The 17,756-nt window shown below is 39.6% G+C and overlaps 1 protein-coding gene across 6 annotated transcripts in view; it reads right to left on the bottom strand.

Moving 5' to 3' along the window:
- Positions 1 to 17,391, bottom strand: part of STYK1 (serine/threonine/tyrosine kinase 1) — a 41,381-nt gene extending 23,990 nt beyond the window's left edge. For 2 of the 6 annotated variants that reach the window (XM_046679106.1, XM_046678855.1), the window contains exons 1-2: positions 13,714 to 13,824; positions 3,480 to 3,567 (exon numbers count right to left, since the gene is read on the bottom strand). The gene's annotated coding sequence lies outside the window, so the exon portion shown is untranslated. Of the gene's footprint in view, positions 1 to 3,479; positions 3,756 to 13,713; positions 13,825 to 14,574; positions 14,650 to 17,315 lie in introns of those variants that run through there. The other 4 variants (XM_046679032.1, XM_046679275.1, XM_046679195.1 and 1 more) reach the window with 3 other exon arrangements.
- Positions 17,392 to 17,756: the final 365 nt, after the last annotated feature.

Raw genomic sequence — 17,756 nt, 5'->3', positions numbered from 1 at the left:
CTCCATTTTCACAAGGTTTGTCCAGCTACTCATGCTTAACATCCAAGCACTGTCAAATCTGGAGTACTATCCTGAATGCTTCACAGATGGAGAGGGCCTTATTGTCCTCTCTGCCTAAGTCAACCCTTTTTCATGAGATTAGAACCTTTGCTCTAGACTCTGGTTACTGAGGTCCTGCTACAAATGGAAACACCACTCTAGCTAAATATCCTTGCTGCCTAGTGCCTGAATAACGGCCATCACCGAATCCTCACTCTACTTCATTTCCACCCACACACCCCTAGACCTCTCGCCCCTGTGTTCTGCCCACCACACTAAACACCCAAGCTGCTGTTTCTTGCCTACATTTGACTCTATAACTGAACTGTCCATTTTTACCTAGAGTCTACCACTACAACCTGGTTAGTTTATCTCTAATCACTCACTCAGACAACTGACCCTAAAGCTAATGAGAGATAAGAGAAAAAAGTCACCAATGGATACGGGCCAAAGGGAGATCTCTCATGGTCATAGACAGAGCAGCTGTAGGGCAGTAGCAGAGTCAGAGAGTGGGGTAGTTCAGGGAATAAACAGAAGGTGAGGATGGTGAGAAAAGGTGTTTAGGTGGCTTTCCAAGATGTTGAACTACGAATGAGAGGACTAAGAAGAGGAGTTCAGGGAGGGCTGATATAGCTGATTTGTTTGGAAAAGTTAGGGCTCCAGCAAGATGAGGAAGGGAACTAGGAACATCCCAACATGCAGTAAACTTCCATTCTAAAAACAAAACAAGGCACACTTTGGGGTGGAAAGGCATGTTCTAAGCCTGAATATATTATAAAGCCTAACATACACATAAATATACACACTCACACACAATGACACTGAAAAACAGAAAGATTAATAGAACACATAAATATCCCAGAAATAAAATGCATATTTGGGAATTTAATATAAAGAAGTCAGCATGAAACAAAATAAGCAGGTTCTCAAACCTGGCTGTACATCAGAATCTCTTGGGGAGATTTTTTTAAAAATACCAATGCTGGGGCCACTCCCCACCCTGAAGGACATGATGATTATGAATCCCATAGATTATGATTTCACCTATAAGCACTGAAAAAAGGAAATGCTTCCCAGAAGACACTAAACTCTAGCTGTGATTGAGGACTACTGAGACTGATGATGCATTATACGATTACGCATAACATGCACATTATGGGTTACTCATGTCGCAAAAATAATTTAGATCCTTGCTTCATCCCTAAGCAAAAATAAATTTTAGTTAGAAAAATGACTATATATTTTAAGAAACATAAAAAATAACTATAAATTATGTTGGTAGGGTGAGGACATGCTAAGTTTAAAAGAAAAGATTCCTTCTAGTAGAAAAGAAATCACCAAGAAAAAAAGCATCCAATCAATCATGAATAAAAACATAGACATTTTATAGTAATAAATAAGAAAATTACTAAGATGTCAATAAATAAATGGTACTAGAAAGTGAAAAACAAAAGAAAACCAATTCACCAAACCAAATGTTTAACAAATATGGAAGAAGGATGAAGTAAGATTACAGACGTTCAACTTAACTAGTAATTACATAATACACATTAAAATAAAAACAAAGTGCAATTTTTTTGCCTAACCATTTAAGAAAAAAAAATGAAAGAAAGAATTTTGATGCTTTGAAGAGAGGTATTTTTAAAAAGCCCACTCTTACACATTCACAGTGAATCCAAATTTCTATATTTATGGAAAAAATTTGGCAATCTGTAAATAAAGAGCCTTAATAATATTCATAATTTTGACTTAGTAGTTTCTCTCCCAGAGTCAATTATAAGAGGATTTTTTTAACATAGAAGATGTTTCTGAAAACACAAAAAAAATCTTATTGTACTGTTATTAATTTCTCTTGAAAGCAGAAATAGGTATTTGCTTCAAAATAATCCCAGGACTGGGAGAAGGAGAAATGGGTGGAGATATAAATGAAACAAGATTGCCCATGTGTTGAAAATTGTTGAATTTGGGTGATTAATAAGTGGGTAGTCATCCTACCATCGTACTTAATTTTTCTGCTTTTGTAAATATTTGAAATTTTCTGCAATAACAAAATTAAAAATATGAGGCTGGCGCTGTGGCCAAGTGGTTAATGTTCCACACAGTCCACTTTGGCGGCCCATGTTCACGGGTTCAGATCCTGGGCGTGGACCTACTCTACTCATCAGCCATGCTGTGAAGACATCCCATGCACAAAACATAGAGGAGGATTGGCACAGATGTTAGCTCAGGGTGAATCTTCCTCACACACACACACACACACAAATTAAAAATAGAAATAAACTTAAATTTTCATCAAGAAGAGTGTGATGATTAATTTTATGTGTCAACTCAGCTAGGCCAAGGTACAAAGATATTTGGTCTAACATTATTCTACACGTTTCTGTGAAAGAATTTTTCAAAAGAGATTAACATTTAAGTCAGTGGACTTTGAATAAAGCTGATTACCCTCCATAATGTGGGTGTGCCTCAGCCAATCACTTGATCTTAATAGAAAAAGACTGACCTCCCAGAAGGAAGAGGGAATTCTGCCAGCAGACTGCCTTTGGACTCAAAATACAACTCTTCCCTGGGTCTCCAGCCTGCTGGTCTCCCCTGAAGATTTTGGTATCCACAGATTCCTTAACATAAATCTCAATAGATATAGATACATAGATATACATACACACACACATACCTTGTTGGCTCTATTTCTCTGGAGAACTCTGACGAATACAGAGGAATACTATAAATCTATTAATTTTATGTTCACGAAAATTTTTAATAAATGGAGAATTTTTTTGTTAGTAGATTAAGTGATAAAAGCAGATATATTGAGATAGATAGAATGATAGATCGATAGATATGAAGAGCACAATTGTATTGGTTAGGGGAAAACACTTGTGCAGGGAAACCCCAAAGAGAAGTACATCAGAATGTTACAGCAACGATGATAACAGTAAGAATAATTTTTTTCCTTTACTTTTTGTTTTCCAGATTGTCTGAATTAAGCCTTAATTATTTTAAAACAAGAAAATGGAAAGGAAGAAAGACTTAAGGCAGAAAAATTTGAAAGCAGAGATATTAAAAAGAAAAAAATTGGCTGTGAGTGACAGAAAAGACAGAAGGGGAAACAATCTTCTTAAAGAACTAGTGGTCAGAATTAAAAGGAGTAGAATCACTAAACCAAGATTTATGCCTTCAAAGAGGACTCTCTTGGCCTAAAGTGAAGGGGAAGTCCTGGAGTTTAACAAGCTCTTCCTCATTGCTTGCTAAAGGCCTTATCTTTCCTACCCGAGAGACAGTCAAGTGGGAACTGCCAAGAACAAACTCAATACATCATCTCCATCAGGCTGTGGAATAGTAGAAAGAAGACAGAGTCAGAGATGCGGGATGGATTTATCTCAGCCTTGTAAAGCCTTGGTTTCCTAGGCCATACAACTGAGATCATCATGATTACTTACCTCAGAGGACTCTAGTGAGAATTAATGAGAATGTAAAGGTGTTCTTCAAAGGCGATAGTTACAGCTTCCTCGTCCAGCAAGGATTCATCTGTGTAACACAATTACTTTCAGACCAAGAGTTCAACTTAGCATTCCTGAAAATTACATTCTACCTGAGGTTCTCAAACTTTGATCACAACTGCCCCACGACAATGGTCTCAGGAGTGTGGCTTTCCTTCAAAACATTGGCATAAATGTAGATAAAATCCCTTTCCTCTTAACACACATGCAGTTCAATGAAAGTGCCAAAAGACTTGCTAAGTGTTAAGAGAGGTTAGTTGGAAAACAAATTCAGTGAGCACAAAATGCAGAATGGTGTGTGTGTGCGAACGTGGATGTGGGTGTGTGAGGTGTATGAGTGTGTATTTTCCTAAGTAGAAGTTTACAGTTCTACTCTAGTTGGCTTCTTATCTTAATATAACCACACTGCAGCCCAACAGCTGGCCCTGCCTCAGCTGTCTGCCTTTGCCTTTACTGCCCTGCTCTGAACTTGTATGCATGAGAAAGGTGCTGTTTTCAGACACTCCTTTCCTTAAGGTCTTCTATACCTTCTACGATAAAAGCCAAAAAGGCATATTCCTAGGTTTCAGCTCACTTTCAGTTTTTATTACAAGTCTTAGAAGCCTAGCCCAACCCGTTTCTGAAATCTAATATACCTGTCTCTGCTACTCATTAACTGTGCGCTCTTGAACAAATCATTTAATCTCTCCTAAACCTGTTTTCTCATCTGTTAAACTAGGCTTACAATATTATCTAACTCCAGGAGTCATTCTAAGAATTAAATTATACTTAGAACAATATCTAGCACATAGTAAATAGTAGCTGTTGCTATTTCTAATATAATTGTAGAAATAAACATATTCCTATAATAATTACTATTATTCTTCTTCAAATTATGACATCTTCAAATGACCTCTCCTTTTGGGTAAGAACTTCATCCTATGCAGCATCAATATTATAACATAATACATAATTATAGGGGCTGGCCTGGTGGCATAGTGGTTAAGTTCAAGCCCTCCACTTCAGTGGCCCGGGGTCCACAGTTTCGGATCCTGGGCACAGATCTATGCATGGCTCATCACACCATGCTATGGCGGCATCCCACATACAAAATATAAGAAGATTGCCACAGATGTTAGCTCAGCAACAATCTTCCTCAAGCGAAAAAAAAAGAGGAAGATTGGCAACAGATCAGGGCAATCTTCCTCACATACACAAAAAACCACATAATTAGAATACTCATATTTCCATGTATCACAGAGGAATAAGAGAATTATTTCCTGAGACCTAAGTTTAATGTACCCTACAGTAAATCTTACTTAGGCTTCTACTACCACTGCCTCAGCTTTCTTCTACAAAATAGCTGCTTTTTTTCAATCTTAAATTCTCAATTCCCCTGTGCTTTTTTTATAAATTGCTAAATAATTGTTTAATTTAAAATATCATATACTTACAATAAAAGTGAATGTAGCAAATTTTAGACTTCTTTTCCTAGAGTCTTATTCTCAAAACTTAAACCAGTGTGGTTCTCCTTGAGGAGCTTTTTGAAAGTCTCACTGCCCAGGATGCATCAGTTAAGTCAGAATCAGATTCTCTGGGAATGAGAACCACGAACTGGGGTTTGTTTAAAGCTCCCAAGGTTAATTGCAATATGCAGTCAAGTTTGGGAACTCTGCCTTAAATCCTCATTACCTTCCTTTCCTAATTAATACAGGGGAAGTTCACCAGGCTCTAACTTAATAAAGTTCTAAATTGGCAGCCACGTTTTGGTATTCTCTTTCTCTCTTTCCTTGTTTCTATGTCATTTTAGGCAAATTTTATCACTTCCTTGGATTTTAATTCCTAATTTATAACATAATAGATCATAACCCTTGCGCTACCTAACCAGAGACATTCTGACAGGACAAATGAGATAAAACAAATGAAAGGACTTTAATGTTTTAGAATAAAAGTATTCCAGAAATCCAAGGTAGAATTATGTTTTGCCCTCCCTGCCCCCCCGCCCCTCCACATGCCCACTGTCATCTCTTCTGAAGCATCCCTGCTTCCCACAGTTAAAGTTTTTCCACAGTAAATGATTTGGGAATCTGTAAAGCTGTTGTTCATGCTTTGGTTTTGCAGAGAATTTCAAGCCAACCCTACTCATTGCTCTATCATTAGTTGATTATACTTTTTCTCCTCTCATATATCACTACTAATGATTTTTGGGGAGATAAATATTAATGCATCTAAAGAGAGGTGATATGAGATGTACATTGGAGAAAAATCTGAGATACAATGAACTTTATAAAGATTTTATTTTTTTTCCTTTTTCTCCCCAAAGCCCCCCAGTACATAGTTGTATATTCTTCGTTGTGGGTCCTTCTAGTTGTGGCACGTGGGACGCTGCCTCAGCATGGTTCGATGAGCAGTGCCATGTCCGCGCCCAGGATTCGAACCAACGAAACACTGGGCCGCCTGCAGCGGAGCACGCGAACTTGACCACTCGGCCACGGGGCCAGCCCCAATGAACTTTAATAATGCTATTTCTGTACCAGCCTGGACTCCAGTCTTATGAGGCCCTGGCATTAATATTCACTTTGGCTTCAGCTGCCTTCTGCCCTGAAACTCGCCATATTTTCCTCACCTAGTTTATTTCTCAACAGAACATTCTAGGAGAAATAAACAGTGAAAGGAAATAATCCTCTCCTAATAAATGCAAAGGAATTATGAGATTTCAGTTACGGCCCTGGGTCAGCAACTCCTTGTGTGTGACCTTAAGCAAGCCAATTCACATCTCTCTTCAGAGGGTTGTGTGTAAAGCATCATGAAATACATAGAGTAAAAATACAAGGCATTATAGTTATTTATTGATATCCAATGGAGAGTATCCAAGAAAGCAAAACTGCGATGAAACCAAGGGATATAAATTATATTTACATAGAAGAGAATTCAGAAGTGTAAAACCAGAGGAAAAGTGGACAATAAAGTTTTTCTCTATCCTTCTAAGTAAGGAATTTAATACCTTATATCATTCCTTCAAAATGGGTATGGAACCCAGTCCTTTAGTAGAATCTCTATTTGCTGTCTGTCAACAGGGTGAGATCTACAGAAAAATCAAGAATTGTAAGTGAACCCCCTACAAAGATGCAGAGAGCAGTTTAAAGCCAAGGGATGTGAATGTTGCTAGAAACACTTGCCACCCTCCTGGCTTCTTGATTTGTCCTGGGAATGAAAACGAAGCAGGGACATGAACTTTAAAGATTTGTTTCATTTTACTTTTGAAATGAAAGAGCAACAAAGATCCCAACAAAGAAAGGACAGGTAAACAAAGATCATGAGTTTAATGTCGAAATTCCAGAGGAAAACTCAAAAGTGTTTGCTTAATATTTATGTAAATTGAACAACAAAAATATAGTAAGCACTGTTCACCATCTCTTGCTCTGGTTTCCTCCACTCTCTGTCTCCTCTCACATATTTTTGGACCTTTTTCCAGGACCCAGGTAAGAAGGTTAAATTTAGGTATTGTATCCATGCTCTCTATTATCGCTGCCTTCTTTTCCACTAAACCCAGTTTGTTTACACAAGTCAGCATGGAGCAGAGGTCAGACAAGAACCCAAGTGAAGCAATCTGCTTTGGACTTCACCCTGCTCTGCTCCTCTGACATTTATGACATATAAACTGACATTTATGCCCAGAACAGTTTCCTTGATACTGGTTTTTGCTTCCCACAACTGCCTACATTTGATTGCATACAGTTAAAGTGACAGACATTTAAACAGCAGTGACCACGTGTTAGGCACTGTTCTAAGCACTGTATATATAGTAAGTTATTCAGTTCTCACAGGTGAAGAAGCTGGAGCACAGAGAGGTTAAGTACAGTAACTTGCTCCAGATCACACCGTTCCTAGGCAGGGATTCAGAACTCCAGCCCAGGTAGTGTGGCTTTAGAATCTGTAGTCTTACATGGTACTATGCTGCCTCCCTAGTAGATTCCTGAAAACAATTTTTTTTGGAAAATTACAATTACCTTTAATATTGCTTTTGTTTTTTTTAATTGAAACATAATTCACATACCAAAAAATTCACATTTCCAAAGTGTACAATTTGGTAGGTTTTAGTATATTCACAAAGTTGTGCAGCCATCACCACTATCTAATGTTAGAATATTTTCACCACCCCCCAAAAAAGAAACCTGTACCAACAGCAGTCACTCCTCATTGCCTCTCCCCCCAGCCGCTGGCAATCACTAATCTATTTTCTGTCTTTACGGATTTGCCTATTCTGAACATTTCATAAAAAGTGAATCATACAATATGTGGCCTTTTGTGTCTGGCCCCTTTCACTTAGCATAATGTTTTCAAGGTTCATCCATTGTATTAGTCAGAATTCTCCAGAGGAACAGAACCAATAGGATATATAGAGATACATATAAGAGGAGATTTATTACAGGAATTGATTCAAGAGGTTATGGAGGCCAAGAAGTCCCACAATCTGCTGTCAGAAGCTGGAAAACCAAGAAAACCAATGGTATAACTCAGTCTGAGGCTGAAGGCCTGGGAACCGGGGGTGACTGGTATAATTCCCAGAGTCTGAAGGCCAGAGAAGCCAGAGCTCCGATGTCAGAGGGCAGGAAAAGATGGATGCCCCAGCCTCAGAAAAGAGAATTCACCTTTCCTTTGCCTTTTTGTTCTATTCTGGCCCTCAGTGGATTGGATGATGCCCACCCATACTGGTAAAGAAGTCAGTCTACTGATTCAAATACTAGTCTTTCCAGAAACATTCTCATAGACACACCCAGAAATAACCTTTTACCAGCTATCTGAGCATCTCTTAGCCCAGTCAAGTTGACACATAAAATTAACCACCATATCCATGTTGCAGCGTAAATCAGTACTTCATTCCTTTTTGTGGCTGAGTAATATTCCATTGTATGAATATATCTCTTTTTGTTCATCCATTTATCAGTTAATGGACATTTGTATAGTTTCCACTTTTTCACTATTGTTCTGCTACGAACATTTACATACAAGTTTTTGTGTGAATACATGTTTTCATTTCTCTTGGGTACATATCTAGGAATGGAATTGCTGGGTCCTATAGTAACTCCATTTAAATTTTGAAGAACTGCCAACTGTTTTCCAAAGTGACTGTACCATTTTATATTCTCATCAGCAATTTATAAGGGGTTCAGTTTCACCACATCCATTACTGATTCTCACCAACACTTGTTGTTTTCTGTCTTTTTTATTATAGCCTCCCTAATTGATACAAAATAGTATCTCACTGTGGTTTTGATTTGTATTTCCCTAATGATTAATAATACTGAGCATCTTTTCATGTGCTTATTTGCCATTTGTCTATCTTCTTTGGAGAAATGTCCATTCAAACCTTTGCTCATTTTTTAATTGGGCTATTTGTCTTTTTATTGTTTAGTTGTAAGTGTCCCTTATATATTCTGGACACTAAATCTTTATTTGATATGATTGCAATATTTTCTCTCATTTTTTGTGTTATATTTTCTCTTTTGATAGTGTCCTTTGAAGCACAAAAATTTCTAACTTTGATGAAGTTCAATTTATCTACTATTTTTTCTTTTGGTTGCTTGTGCTTTCAGTGTCATAGCTAAGAAACTATTGCCTAACTCAAGATCATGAAGGTTTACACTTGTGTTTTTTTCTAAGACTTTTATAGATTTAGTTCTTATACTTAGGCCTTTGACCCATTTTGAGTTAATTTCTGCCTATGGTAAGAGGTAGGGGTTTAACTTCATCCTTTTGCATGTGGAGATCCAGTTGTGCCAGCACAATTTGTTAAAAAGACTCTTTTTCCCCTAATGAATTGTTTTGCACCCTGTAGAAAATCAAATGGTTCTAAGTATATGAGTTTATTTCTCAATTCTATTCCACTGGTCTGTATGTCTATCCTTATGCCAGTAGCACACAGTCTTAATTACTGTAGCTTTGTAGTAAGTTTTAAAACGTTAAGTGTGAGTCCTCCAACTTTGTTCTCTTTATGAAGATGGTTTTGGATATTCTAAGACCCTTGTGTTCCTATATGAATTTTAAAATCTGTTCTGAAAAAAAAAACACCTGGAATTTTAATAGAGATTACATTAAATATATAGATCAATTCGGTGACCACTGCCATCTTAACGACAGTAAGTTTTCTCACCTAAGAACACAGGACTTCTTTCCATTTATTTAGGTCTTCTTTAGTTTCTTTCAATGATATTTTGTAGTTTTCAGTGTACAAGTCTCATTGGTTCTTTCATTTATTTAATTTTTTGTTTTTAAAGCTTGGCACCCGAGCTAACAACTGTTGTCAATCTTTTTTTTTTTTTGCTTTTTCTCCCCAAATCCCCCCAGTACATAGTTGTATGTTTTAGTGTGGGTCCTTCTAGTTGTGACATGTGGGATGCCGCCTCAACATGGCCTGATTAGCAGTGCCATGTCCATACCCAGGATCCGAAGTGGTGAAACCCTGAGCCACCGAAGCAGAGCGTGCAAGCTTACCCACTCAGCCACGGGGCCGGCCCCTCATTTGTTGTTGATGATAACATTTATAGTTCCATGGCTTCTAAAGGCTAAACCAGAATGTGTATATGATTTGGCAAGACCACAAAATGTTCTGTCTCTGAGAAAATCAGTTGCAGAACAGGCTGGACAATATGTGCCTCCTGGAGGCTGATCAGACACTATCTACATCAAGAACCATGACACGATGTAAGGTCACTATTGATTCTTCTCATATCTGGATGATGCATAAGGATGCAGAGTATAGGGCAGTACATTTTGTGGTTCTCAGTGTCACAACCAAGTTTATTTTCTTTGAAAGCCTTGAGTTGGTCTAATTTCTCAGGTTGCCATGAATTGTTGGGACTAGAGAGGGCGTCCAAAGAATCACATCTCTCCATTCCTACCAGCATAAATGCTTCTACATATCTGACTTACTGCTTCCTGGGCACCTACGCAAAATATGCTTGATTAAGGTTTAAATAAAAGCCACAAACGTGTAGTCCCCAATATCTCTGTTAAACCCCATAACTCAGGTATAAAGTTACAGGGATTTCCATCTAGCACAGAGAGTTCTATCCTAGAATTCAATGAACTTCTCTTTGTGGGCATTTTACCTTACACACTGAGTATCTATAAATCCACAACCTGTCCCCAGTTATGGCCTTGCTGATACTATCGAATCTTTATTGCCCATCTGTTTATAGCTAATACTTTCATTTTTAAGTCAACCTGCCTCTATTTCCAAGTCAATGTTAACTCAGTGAATGAAAAATAATCAATTTTAATATCAGCCCAAGAAGAGCAGACTTAGAAAGATAAATATGGTTGTGGTGAAGGGGAGATCGTTTATAGATAATTATAAAATCACATTTGGCTTATCTACATTTCTTTTTTCCCAATCCTGTAAAACTGGAATATTCTTCAAAGTTATCTTCATTTTTATAATAGAAAGCCACTTCAGAATAATCCATGGCTGTTTTACCGACTTCTTATTGCATATGGAAACTCAGGTCTAAGTGAAAAAGTGACTTGCCTAGGGCCAGAACATATCTGATCTAATCAGACGTGGAAAGTGCTGATGATGAATCTATTATTTGACCATCCTAAGAGTGGAACGTGGGAGAGGACAAGAAAGACAGAGAGTGAAATCGAGGTCACTTGGTGTTAGAGGAGCTGCTTGGGCTTCAATAAGGGGTGCAAACACAGAGGCTCAACTGTATGTCAAGAAGCCACTCTCTTCCCACACCGTCAATGAAGTAACCACCTCATAACCCACGTCTTCTGTGCCGTTATAGTCACACCTCCCTGGTAAAGAAACCAAAACAAAAACAATAAAAATAGCAACCCTGCCTACCATTTCTTATTCTCCTTGACAAGCACACTATGAAATGCAATATGTGCTCCACAAATGCCCTGGAATTCTAAATATGTACGACCACAAGAGCCCTTTGAAAGCAACGAAAAACCCTAACCTCATAATTTACTGATGAGGATACTGAGGCACAGAATTTAGGCATCTTCCAACAGCTAATTAGCATGTGAGTTAAGACCAGCATCATGCATCTTGAATCGCCATCTGACACTCTCCTCACTATGATTAACCACCATCCATAAGGCTGACTAGATATTTGATTCCTTTTTTCTTAAGTTTTGCAGGGATAAGAATGAGGAGGCAGATCCTGGTTCTTGGAATTCATAATGTGCATATACTTTCATAGTTTCCTCTGCCTGCTTGTCCATTGGGCTGTACATGTGTCTGGACTAGCCTCTGGAAATCTCCACCTCACACATGTTGAAGGTTAGAGACTTTACACTCCAGTTCTATTTTCATTGCTGGCACTGCAGGGCTTTAAGAATATCATAGTGAATACTCTGCTTCTTCCTTCTTCCTCCACCAGAACTCATTTTGACTCACACTAAGATATCAGCTCCAAGGATGGCTAAAGGGGTCAGGCATTGAGACCTAGGGGGAATGACCACAGACACTTGTGGTTCAAGGAAGGAGGAAGATGGCTAAGGGAAGCTGAAAATCTATCTTTACTACCTTGTTTTCCATCAGCTTCATAGGCAGATTCCACAAATCCAGCCAGTCTGGTCTGAAGCTGCCCTGCCTTGTTTTAAGCCATGAAGTTTGTGGTGATTTGTTAGAACAGCAATAGGAAACTAACATACTCAGGTTAAAACAGAGCTGCAGAATCCCTTAACTCCCAGCAGAAGTTTGGAGCACATGCTTGCAGGAGCTGGTTGTGAGGGGCTGGGAAAGGTGAGAAAACAATTTCTGCAGAAGACAACTGAACGAGATGTGAGGTTCAACCAACTCTGAGTGCGTGCATACTCAGAGAACTAGTAATTGTCATGGGTTGAAGTGTGCCACCCAAAATTCTTATGTCGAAGTCCTAGCTTCTCGTAACTCAGAAAGTGACCTTATTCAGAAACAGGGTCTTTACAGAGACAATCAAAATAAAACAAAGTCACCAGGGTGGGCCCTAATCTATAATGACTGGTGTTCTCAAAAATGGGGGAAATTTGAAGACAGACATATACGCAGGGAGGATACCATATAAATGTGAAGACCGCCATCTACAAGCCAAAGGAAGAGGCCTGGAACAGATCCTTCCCTCTTAGCCCTCAGAACCAATGCTGCCAGCGCCTTGATCTCAGACTTCTAGCCCACAGAACTGTGAGATAATAAATCTCTGTTGTTTAAGCCACTCAGTTTGTGGTACTCTGTTACAGCAGCCCTGGCACACTAATACAGTGATGAAGGCCCTGAAGAAAGAGTACATGATTTTCACTGGAGCAAATGAAATGTCTCGTTGAAAGACCTGGATGGCTCCTAGCTGGCCATGAGGAGTCCTGAAGAGGGTAAACGAGGTGGACAGCACAAAGCCTGCCTCCAGGTGCATTTCAGTGTGGGTGTGCTGAACAGCACAGTAGCTTAACAACTACTGATGGCTCTCGCTAAGTTGTGGGAAGAAAGCTTGGTCTGAAACATATGAACAACTCCGATGGGGAGAGGATTCGTGACAGAAGGCGGCCACAATCACGGAAATGAAAGAGAAAGAAAGAAGACAAAATGGGGAAGAGGTTGAGGGATTAATAGTGAGAAAGGAAAGAGACATAGAAAAAGAGAAGACAGATTAAGAAGAAAACAAATTCGATCAAGGAACAGCATATTACACGTCGGTTTTTAAGCACTGTTACAGATAATATCTCATTTAAATATCACAATGGCCCTGTGAGGTAATTACATTATAATTTATGCGTTACAGATGACAAAGCTGAAGTCGAGCGCAGTGAGTCCACACGGCTGAATGGCTATGTAGTCCTGTGACAAGTAATTCCTATGCCCTGCTTGTTTCTATCTCTGCTTTCCTGCCCCCTCCCCAGGAATACACAGAGGCCCCTCTTCACTACCTTTCTTGCTGCTCTTCTCTCGCCAAGACTGCTGAGGCAGGTCTAGTCTCTTGTCATAAAAACGTGGAAGCCAAAACCCACCAGATACTTGTTCCAAAGAAATACGGATTCATTCACCTGGTGATGATTGTTTGTTCACATAAACTACAACAGCCGCTCGCAACCCTCCCACTCCCAGCCTCCTCCCTCTTTTTCTTCCCAAACGTCGGAAGTCCACCCCTAGATGCATCACTGCTATCCCCCTCCCACCCTTCGTACCCCCGAAACCCGCGTTCACTACCGTGTCCCTCCTCGGGTCACTCGGGATTCAGATAGAACTGGTCCAGCCAGGAAAAAAGAAAGAAATGACCGGTTTGGTTAGGGCAAGGTGTGCCAGCCTCAAGGAAATGCTTTTCAGTCCCTCCTTCCCACTGTGGGGCGTGGCCACCAGCAAAGGATGGAGTTTGGGCGGGCTCCCCACAAAGGGAAGTCTGCGGGCACTGAGGTTTCCGGGACTCACCACACACCAGCCAGCAGGAAACCTCTGTTGAAACCGTAAAAGCTGGACTTGTTGCTGGTCTACATACTATTTTCCTTCTCCAGCGATTGCTAGATGGTCAGGTATAAGGAGACGCCAGTCCAGGTGAAAACGGAAAGTCAGGATAAAGGGCAACAGCGCCACCTCACGTCCGACTCCATGGCAACAGCCTTCATTGGTGCTCAAAATGGTCAGGATCTCTCATTTAGTATTAGTCCCCTCTAGGGACATTTGTAACCCCAGCCTTTGCTGCGACTACAAGATAGCATTGACCACTGCTATGACATTAGGGAACCTATAAAGAATAAGTGGAAATAAAAATCCCAGGACTAGGTAATCAAGCATTAGCATATGTTTTTTAAATACCCATTATGTGATGGGCTCTCCTCTCGGGCTATAGCCGTGAACAAGATAGTCATGTTACGGAATTTACAGTCAGAGGAAACACTAAAAAAAGTACACAGCTGTAAGAATTCCAAATTATATATTAACACCTAATACAAGTTCTATTAAAGAAATATGTCACAGACAACTTGAATGGGTAACCAGTTTGTATTCAGCATTGACAGCATACCAAGCAGAAATGGGCATCCATTAGAACAAAAAGAATTTGGGTGCATGTACCTGGAGTCTTCAGGGATTGAGGTACCTCAGTCCTCTAGAGCCTTCTCTGTTGAAATTTTGATTTCCTTCGGCATTCTGTTAAAATAGGATGAATTGAACTAAATGCCGATGAATTGTACATTTTAAAATGGTTAATGGTTAATTTCATGTTACATGAGTTTTTCCTCAATTTTTGAAAAAGGATGAAATCTCATCAGTCAATTGTTCTTCCCATCCTTTATGTCATAATTGAATAATAAATGCCAAATAAACTGACCTGAACTTCATATTATATAATCTCCTACTCTGCTTCCCCCAGCACCCTAATCTCCTTGAGGGCAGAGACCGTGGCTTACTCATTTTTGTAATTCCTGCAGCACCCTAGCATATTGCTAGATACCCATTCTGATATGCAGAGTTTTGTTTAAAAATCTAGTTATCAAGGAGCCATTGTAGTGACAGAACCTATCATTTCTATGACCTAGGAGTTTTTAAAAAGCAAAATATGACAAAGAGGGAGAAGCAAAAATTTATTCTTCAATTTTATTGAGCAATTCAAATGAAGGATGAATTTTTCAAATTTCTGAGATAGAGAAAACCCTAGAAATAGCAATGCTCAGACACAGAAACACCTAAGCACATCCTATGCAGAGTGCTAGTTAAACAGAAGGCATACACTCATGCCCACACATACACTCATGAATAAGGTGACTGGATATCTATTTCTCTTTTCTCTTTAAGTGTTTATTCCATTATCATTTCAAGTGTTACCTCTGTCTCAAATTTCTGAACCTCTGCCTCATTTTCAGCAATGCTTCGATCCCACGATCCCTGCCAGATAGTTATTTCTGCCTCGCTATTAATTCAATAAGCATTTACTGAATGCCCGTTATCTGCACTGCTCATGTTCAGTGCTGAATCGTAGGATGTCACACTGAAGTATACACTGGGGGTCTCTTCATTCTGCAGTTTACACTGCACGCTTCACCAGATCTTGCTCTCCTCTAAACGCCTGTGACAGCCATCTATTCACATGTTATTTAGTGTATTCCCTCTTGCATGACTCTACAGTTGGAAGGAGGAATTCCATCTTGAACTCTGGTGGGGTGGACACTCTGGGAATCTATTTCTATGAAGCATGGAGAAATTCCTGGGAAATTATTCATTATAAGGAAAAAGAGAGTCGATCATGAAGGCTTTGTCCAATAACAAGAATAGCTTGGTGTTCAGCATTGCGCCTATCTCTTAGGGTCTTTTGGCAGAGGCATCATGACTTATAATTGAGTCCTAGGGAGAGGAGACTGTAAATACAACTGGTAGAGTTATTTCACACACAAAAAAACAAAACCAAAAGAAACAAAATATATCAGACCTTGTGTAGCATTGCTTTGAAACTTTCAAAGGAATTTAACACAAAAGGCAGACAGATGTATTCCAACTTTATCTGAAAATGTAGCCCAAGCTCCCCATAGGAGGGCAGCAGGGACCATCAGTGGAAGACAGCTCCACAGGGTCCTGAGGCCTACCCAGAAGCCTTGCCTGGCACAGGGAAACAGCAACTTTGATGGAAGCTGTAAAGATTGAGTCAGCAGTAGGGTCACTGCAGCAGTACTCAGCACCTAAACGAGGCTTCTCAGGAACCGAGAGAACAGGAGACATTAGCAGAGAGACTCTAAGCCAGAGCTGGAAAATAGTGGACTCTAGGTAGGAGCTGGAGTTTGGGTTGGTGAAAATTAAGAGATATTCCACTCCCTTGAGGACTCCCAGGGCAAGCTGAGGAAAGAGTTTTTAAGATTAACCAGAGATTCTGCAACCAACTAAAGGCAGAGACAAAAGGGCATGGGCTATCACCATCAGTGTGACCTCATGTTTGCCCCAGGTGGTTGAGTCCTAGGAACGTTGATTATGGGTATTTAACTTTCCATGTGTACATTGTTTCCTTTTACACTGTGTATTGGTTTTCTGTTGCTGATGTAACAAATTGCCACAAACTTGCTGGTTTAAACAATTCAAAATTATCCTACAGTCCTCTAGGCCAGAAGTCCAACACTGATCTCCCTGGGCTAGAATCAAGGTGTTGGCTGGGCCGTGTTCCTTTCCAGAGGCTGTTGGGGAGAATCTGTTTCCTTGCTTTTTCCAGCTTCTAGAGATCTCCCACATTTTTTGGTTCATGAACACATTTGTCCATCTTCAAAACCAGCAATGGCCAGTCTAGTCCTGCATATCGTGTGTGTGTTTCTCTGACCCCTATTCCATTGTCACATCTCTCTTTCTCCCTGACCACAGCTGGGAAAGTTGCTCTACTTTTAAGGACTCATGTGATTATTAGGTTGGGTGTACAGGATAATTTCCCATATAAAGCTCCATAACCTTGGTCACATCTGTAAAGTCCCTTCTGCCATGTCAAGTAACATAGTGACAGGTCTGAGGATTGGTGTGTGGACTCTTTGGGGGGGCCATTATTCTGCCTACCACGTATTGCTTGGAAGAGCTTTTGGAGTAAGTTTCATATCTCATACCTCTTGGTGTTACCTATTTCTTGCAAACAATAAGAGGTCAATAAATGCTGTTGACCATAAAAGAAGTATCTCACTTGCCGACCACTTTTATTCTGGTAAAGAACATTCATACTCCCCATGGCAAAAAATGTGATTATTTGGGACTTTATACTAACAATATGCTCCACTCATTTCTTTCTTCCCCTTTTCCTACCTTCTGCAAGAGTCTCATAGAATCATTCAATGTAGTTTAGAGACACTGACCTGCGGCTAGGTTCCACAGCTTCCGTCAGCTTGGGCAGGTTGACCTTTCTGGGTCTCAGTTTCTCACTCGTAAAATGAAGAGGATGGAGTAGGTCCTTGTCAAATTTCATACCCCATGATTCCCTGATCCTTGAACACAAAAAACACGTCTGCTCCAAATTCTTGCCTACTGGAGCCATTTCCCAGAGCAGAACATCTCCAGCTCTGTCTAAACTTTCTCAGTACGAAAGACATGCTACCAGGCAGCTCATTCCATTCATAACAGCACTGACTATCAGAAAGTTTTCCTTATACTAAATAAAGAGTGTAACTTAACCTCTCTAATCCCTAATTTACTTATTTGTAAAATGGAGATGAAAAATATCTACCTTGTAGAGTTAAGTAGTTCAGATAAGAAAATATACTTGAAAGTACTTCTTAAAAATTAAAAGCACTGGGGCC

This window comes from Equus quagga, chromosome 1 (genome assembly GCF_021613505.1).
Source record: "Equus quagga isolate Etosha38 chromosome 1, UCLA_HA_Equagga_1.0, whole genome shotgun sequence".
NCBI lineage: Eukaryota > Metazoa > Chordata > Mammalia > Perissodactyla > Equidae > Equus > Equus quagga.
The sequence above is the reverse complement of the archived record's forward strand: the minus strand, read 5'-3'. Positions and strand labels throughout refer to the sequence as shown.